The sequence below is a fragment of the Schistocerca cancellata genome, chromosome 8 (assembly GCF_023864275.1).
Source record: "Schistocerca cancellata isolate TAMUIC-IGC-003103 chromosome 8, iqSchCanc2.1, whole genome shotgun sequence".
Taxonomy (NCBI): Eukaryota; Metazoa; Arthropoda; class Insecta; order Orthoptera; family Acrididae; genus Schistocerca; species Schistocerca cancellata.
In genome coordinates, this window is record NC_064633.1 from 263,824,991 (window position 1) to 263,832,509 (window position 7,519).

Genomic DNA, 7,519 nt, shown 5'->3' on the forward strand with positions numbered 1-7,519 from the left:
CCGTCAGACCATTTGACGAGTGTACCATGAATATCAGGAATCGGGTAAAACGTCATTTCTCCAACATCGCTGTGGCAGGAGAAAAGTTCCTGCAAGAACAGGACCAACGACGACTGGAGAGAATCGTTTAACGTGACAGAAGTGCATCCTTTCCTCAAATTGCTGCAGACTTCAATGCTGGGCCATCAACGAGTGTCAGCGTGTGAACCATTGAACGATACATCATCGATATCAGCTTTCGGAGCCGAAGGCTCAATCCTGCACCCTTGATGACGGCACGACACAAAGCTTCAACCCTCGTCTGGGCCCTTCAACATCGGCATTGGACTGTTGATGACTGGAAACATGTTCCTTGGTCGGACGAGTCTCGTTTCAAATAGTATCGAGGGGATGGAAGTGTACAGGTATGGAGACAACCTCATGAATCCATGGACCTTGGATGTCAGCAGGGGACTGTTCAAGCTGATGGAGGCTCTGTAATGGTGTGGGGCGTGTGCAGTTCGAGTGCTAGTCTAGACGAGACTCTGACAGGTGACACGTACGTAAGCAACCGGTCTGAGAACCTGCATCCATTCATGTCCACTGTGCATTCCGCCGGACTTGGGCAATTTCTGCTGTACAGTGCGACACCCCACACGTCCAGAACTGCTCCAGGAACACTGTTCAGAGTTTAAAGCCTTCCGCTAGCCACCAGACTCCCGAGACATGATCATTATATCTGGGCTGTCTTGCAGCGTGCTGTTAAGTAGAGATTACCAGGCCGTCGTGTCTTACTGATTTATGGATAGCCCTGCAGGATTTATGTTGTCGTCCGCAGCTCGTGGTCGTGCAGTAGCGTTCTCACTTCCTGCGCCCGGGTTCCCGGGTTCGATTCCCGGTGGGGTCAGGGATTTTCTCTGCCTCGTAATGACTGGGTGTTGTGTGCTGTCCTCAGGTTAGTTAGGTTTAAGTAGTTCTAAGTTCTAGGGGACTGATGACCATAGATGTTAAGTCCCATAGTGCTCAGAGCCATTTGAGCCATTTGATTTATGTTGTCAGTTCCCTCCAGCACTAGTTCAGACATTATTCGAGTCCCTGCCCCGTTGGGATGCCGCAGTTCTTCGTGCTCGCGGTGGCTCTACAGGATATTATGCAGGTCTTCGGCTCTTCGGTGTATATATATTGTTTGACCTTATGTTATTTATGTTCTTGTCTTTGGATGAAAATAGGGCGATGTTATAGAGTCAACATCACAGAGACTGAAGTTCTTGTAATCGATTGAAGAGATACATGGATGTTTGGCGAGAATGTTAATGGCAAGATTGATCCATTTTCATGACCGTGAAGCAGATCATGATATGCGCTAGAAAACTGAATTGATTATGAAAATACTGTAAATGTAGCTTAGCATTATATTGCCACCAGACTAACCTCAAAATGTTTAAACACAGCATTAGTTGAAACTCAGTGAAAGCCTTTAACGTTAATAATCTGTAAATTTACTGTAAAATTATCATTGAGTATCTCTAAGGTTATATACGTGGCGTCTGTTCTTTCGGACACGCCTGTAAGCTTGCTTAAGGGTGATCATTGTAATACACACACGCAGAGTAAAGCGACAATCAATAATTTGTACAAAGGCTGGGATTTTTTTTTTTTTTAATTTTCAGTATGGTATCCATGCGGCGTCAACTTGTAGGTAGAAGCACTCAGAGTCCCATGTCATCAGGCATGTTCCAGCCAGATGTTCTCGAACAATACTCCATTTCGCCTGCACACTAGTTCGTGTCCTGGTGTTACACCATCACAATGAAATTACCGTCTCATATCGAGATACTGGAGGTAGAGTCGAAGGAAGCACTATCCGAAACGTTAGCATAGTATAGATGGTTTCCCGGATTGAGATTGAGAAAGGTAAAGTGATCTTGCAGGATGTCCAAAAATCAATGTTCTTCATGAAACAAGTAACAGGTCGACAGGCTTTTAATCCAGTTCACGGAATTAGTCTTCGTATGTATGGAATACGTCTCATCTGCGAATAGAACTGACGTCGGTGCAGTGGTATGGGGAGCTGTACGGACAAGAAAGGTACGCATTTTCCGAAACAGCTTCCACACCTCTGCAGAGGATCTACGCATCACTCGATGTACATCTGCGTCAAGCATGTGACACTGGGGAAAAACTGCGAATCTGCAATGTGAATAGCGTGTAGACGAAGTTATGTCTTGTACATTGACGGAAAAAGTCGCAGTACCAAAGAATAATTAATGCGGACTAAAGAAATTTCGGAATTACATTTGTCTATGTAACTTACGTAAGTCATAAACATTGCAAGTTGTTGTGGTCTTCAGTCCAGAGACTGGTTTGATGCAGCTCTCCATGCTACTCTATCCTGTGCAACCATCTTCATCTCCCAGTACCTACTGGAACCTACATCCTTCTGAATCTGCTTGGTGTATTCATCTCTTGGTCTGCCTCTACGATTTTTACCCTCCACGCTGCCCTCCAATACTAAATTGGTGATCCCTTGATGCCTCAGAACATGTCCTACCAACCGATCCCTTCTTCTAGTCAAGTTGTGCCACAAACGTCTCTTCTCCCCAATCCTATTCAATACCTCCTCATTAGTTATGTGATCTACCCATCTAATCTTCAGCATTCTTCTGTAGCACCACATTTCGAAAGCTTCTATTCTCTTCTTGTCCAAACTATTTATCGTACATGTTTCACTTCCATACATGGCTACACTCCATACAAATACTTTCAGAAACGACTTCCTGAAACATAAATCTATACTCGATGTTAACAAATTTCTCTTCTTCAGAAAGGCTTTACTTGCCATTGCCAGTCTACATTTTATATCCTCTCTACTTCGACCATCATCCATTGTTTTGTTCCCCAAATAACAAAACTCCTTTACTACTTCAAGTGTCTCATTTCCTAATCTAATTCCCTCAGCATCACCCGACTTAATTCGACTACATTCCATTATCCTCGTTTTGCTTTTGTTGATGTTCATCTTAAATCCTCCCTTCTAGACACTATCCATTCGGTACAACTGCTCTTCCAAGTCCTTTGTTGTCTTTGACAGAATTACAATGTCATCGGCGAACCTCAAAGTTTTTATTTCCTCTCCATGGATTTTAATTCCTACTCCGATGTTTCTTTTGTTTCCTTCATTGCTTGTTCAATATACAGATTGAAGAACATCGGGGAGAGGCTACAACCCTATCTCACTCCCTTCCCAACAACTGTTTCCCTTTCATGCCCCTCGACTCTTATAACTGCCATCTGGTTTCTGTACAAATTGTAAATAGCCTTCCGCTCCCTGTATTTTACACCTGCCACCTTCAGAATTTGAAAGAGAGTATTCCAGTCAACATTGTCAAAAGCTTTCTCTAAGTCTACAAATGCTAGAAACGTAGGTTTGCCTTTCCTTAATCTAGCTTCTAAGATAAGTCGTAGGGTCAGTATTGCCTCACGTGTCCCAAAATTTTTACGGAATCCAAACTGATCTTCCCCGAGGTCGGCTTTTACTAGTTTTTCCATTCGTCTGTAAAGAATTCGCGTTAGTATTTTGCAGCCGTGACTTATTAAACTGATAGTTCGGTACTTTTCACATCTGTCAACACCTGCTTTCTTTGGGATTGGAATTATTACATTGTTCTTGAAGTCTAAGAGTATTTCACCTGTCTCATACATCTTGCTTGTCAGATGGTAGAGTTTTGTCAGGACTGGCTCTCCCAAGGCTGTCAGTAATTCTAAGGGAATGTTGTCTACTCCCGGGGCCTTGTTTCGACTCAGGTCTTTCAGTACTCTGTCAAACTCTTCACGCAGTATCGTATCTCCCATTTCATCTTCATCTACATCCTCTTCCATTTCCATAATATTGTCCTCAAGTACATCATCCTTGTATAGGCCCTCTATATACTCCTTCCACCTTTCTGCTTTCCCTTCTTTGCTTAGAACTGGGTTTCCATCTGAGCTCTTGATATTCATACAAGTGGTTCTCTTTTCTCCAAAAGTCTCTTTAATTTTCCTGTAAGCAGTATCTATCTTACCCCCAGTGAGATCAGCCTCTACATCCTTACATTTGTCCTCCAGCCATGCCTGCTTAGCCATTCTGCACTTCCTGTAGATCTCATTTTTGAGACGTTTGTATTCCTTTTTGCCTGCTTCATTTACTGCATTTTTATATTTTCTCCTTTCATCAATTAAATTCAATATTTCTTCTGTTACCGAAGGATTTCTTCTAGCCCTCGTCTTTTTACCTACTTGATCCTCTGCTGCCTTCACTACTTCATCCCTCAAAGCTACCCATTCTTCTTCTACTGCATTTACTGTACTACATTGCAAGATCACAGGTTAATGTAATCGCTAGATTAGCCATTGCTAATGTGAAATGATGGTGAGCCGTGCTGGCTCGCATCGATTCTTCTTTCGAAGTGCTGGCGCGACCTTTCGCGGTTCCGCTCCGCGAGGTGGCGCTTCGGCTCTTGGCGAGTAGCCGCAGCGGCGGGGAAGGAGGTGAGTAGAAGCTGGGCAGCCTTCCGGGCCGGAGGTGGCATTCAGCACGTGCTGCTTTCTGTGTCTTGTCCTGTTTGCTATTTCCTGTTAGGGGACACTTGGTGCGTCAGTCGGCTGTTTGGCTTTCGGGGGCTATTTGCACCTAGCTTACTTGAACGGTTTTTTCTAGCTTGCTTGCACCGCCGATGCATGGCTTTGGTGGTAAACGTTGTTGCTGTTGGTTCAGTAGGCCTGCCTGACGATACGTAATAAAGTTTTGCTCTGGGCTACACCACTGCACTGAATTGCCTCTCTGTAACAATTTCAGTACAGTATTAGAACCAATTCAAATCAATATAGAAAGAATTATAGAACAGTAATGAATGATATCCAAGTTGGAACACCCACGCTCTGGGGCTACCACCGGAATGCCCCAGCAAATGGAACCGGAAGGATACCGGGTAAGTTTGGAAGGGCTGGGCCCCAATTAGATACCATCCATTCCTTCCATAACAATAATTCCATTTATTACGAATTACTAGAATGTTAATACTCTGATACGACAACTTACACGCACATCTTCAAGCTTGCTTTAAGGTGAAGAAGAGACCTTTAAACCATCAGTAAACACAATGAATAAACCTTGTTTGAAGGCAATGTAGTTACACATGTAGAACTTCCAGAAAAAACAGCAGGATAGTACTAGCAAATATATACAAGAAAAGTTATAGTTTAACAGAAGTTAAGGTGCTCAAACATACATTGGGACATAAAAACATTCCTCTTCTTTTAAGGGAAGCTCTTTTTCGGACCTGCTGTAACGTTCAGTCCACCCAGATATTGATGTCTGTGTTGAATGGCTTGTCCACTTTGGGCCTAAACAAAAACGCAAAACACGCTACCTACAGAAGCTGTGAGAAAAACAATTCAGAAGCGTAACGTCTTCTCCTCACCGCATGGAAATTAACGAGACAGGGATTGGCAGCGTCTTCAGTTAGGAAAAGGATATTATTAAGTTTGCTTAGGATTGAAACTTCCTGGCAGTTTAAAACTATGTGCCCGACCGAGATTCGAACTCGGGACCTTTGCCTTTCGCGGGCAAGAGCTCTACCAACTGAGCTACCGAAGCACGACTCACGTCCGGTACTCACAGCTTTACTTCTGCCAGTACCTCGTCTCCGACCTTCCAAACTTTACAGAAGCTCTCCTGCGAACCTTGCAGAACTAGCACTCCTGAAAGAAAGGATATTGCGGAGACATGGCTTAGCCACAGCCTGGGGGATGGTCCAGAATGAGATTTTCACTCTGCAGCGGAGTGTGCGCTGATATGAAACTTCCTGGCAGTTTAAAACTGTGAGCCCGACCGAGACTCGAACTCGGGACCTTTGCCTTTCGCGGGCAAGTGCTCTACCAACTGAGCTACCGAAGCACGACTCACGGCCGGTACTCACAGCTTTACTTCTGCCAGTACCTCGTCTCCGACCTTCCAAACTTTACAGAAGCTCTCCTGCGAACCTCGCAGAACTAGCACTCCTGAAAGAAAGGATATTGCGGAGACATGGCTTAGCCACAGCCCGGGGGATGTTTCCAGAATGAGATTTTCACTCTGCAGCGGAGTGTGCGCTGTATGAAACTTCCTGGCAGTTGAAAACTGTGTGCCCGAACGAGACTCGAACTCGGGACCTTTGCCTTTCGTGGGCAAGTGCTCTACCAACTGAGCTACCGAAGCACGACTCACGTCCGGTACTCACAGCTTTACTTCTGCCAGTACCTCGTCTCCTACCTTCCAAACTTTACAGAAGCTCTCCTGCGAACCTTGCAGAACTAACACTCCTGAAAGAAAGGATATTGCGGAGACATGGCTTAGCCACAGCCTGGGGGATGTTTCCAGAATGAGATTTTCACTCTGCAGCGGAGTGTGCGCTGATATGAAACTTCCTGGCAGTTTAAAACTGTTTGCCCGACCGAGACTCGAACGCGGGTCCTTTGCCTTTCGTGGCCAAGTGCTCTACCAACTGAGCTACCGAAGCACGACTCACGTCCGGTACTCACAGCTTTACTTCTGCCAGTACCTCGCAGGAGAGCTTGTGTAAAGTTTGCAAGGTAGGAGACGAGGTACTGCCAGAAGTAAAGCTGTGAGTACCGGCCGTGAGTCGTGCTTCGGTAGCTCAGTTGGTAGAGCACTTGCCCGCGAAAGGCTAAGGTCCCGAGTTCGAGTCTCGGTTGGGCCCACAGTTTTAAACTGCCAGGAAGTTTCTTATCAGCGCACACTCCGCTGCAGAGTGAAAATCTCATTCTGGAAACATCCCCCAGGCTGTGGCTAAGCCTGTCTCCGCAATATCCTTTCTTTCAGGAGTGCTATTTCTGCAAGGTTCGCAGGAGAGCTTCTGTAATGTTTGGAAGGTATGAGACGAGGTACTGGCAGAAGTAAAGCTGTGAGTACCGGACGTGAGTCGTGCTTCGGTAGCTCAGTTGGTAGAGCACTTGCCCGCGAAAGGCAAAGGTCCCGAGTTCGAATCTCGGTCGGGCACATAGTTTTAAACTGCCAGGAAGTTTCAATCCTAAGCAAGCTTAATAATATCCTTTTCCTAACTGAAGACGCTGCCAATCCCTGTCTCGTTAATTTCCATGCGGTGAGGAGAAGACGTTACGCTTCTGAATTGTTTATCTCACAGCTTCTGTAGGTAGCGTGTTTTGCGTTTTTGTTTAGGCCCAAAGTGGACAAGCCATTCAACACAGACATCAATATCTGGGTGGACTGAACGTTACAGCAGGTCCGAAAAAGAGCTTCCCTTAAAAGAAGAGGAATGTTTTTATGTCCCAACGTAGGCCATTTCAGCGCCGCCATAAATGCTATATTCCATCTAAAATTCCTCTAAAGGCCTCAGGCTTCGCAAAAAACTCGACACTCAGAGGGTCGACATCACCTGACAGCCCCATCTACAGCATCTAGACCAAGGTGAACATGGAAACTCGCCGATTTTTAAGGACACCATCTCTCCACACTACGGGGATTTACAACACTGCCAAAGCG

The 7,519-nt window shown here is 45.3% G+C and overlaps 1 non-coding gene across 1 annotated transcript; it reads left to right on the forward strand.

Annotated features, from left to right (window-relative positions):
• The first annotated feature begins 6,941 nt into the window (after window positions 1-6,941).
• On the forward strand, window positions 6,942-7,016 carry Trnas-cga (transfer RNA serine (anticodon CGA)). The gene has a single exon. It is a non-coding gene; the product is annotated as a tRNA-Ser (tRNA).
• Window positions 7,017-7,519: the final 503 nt, after the last annotated feature.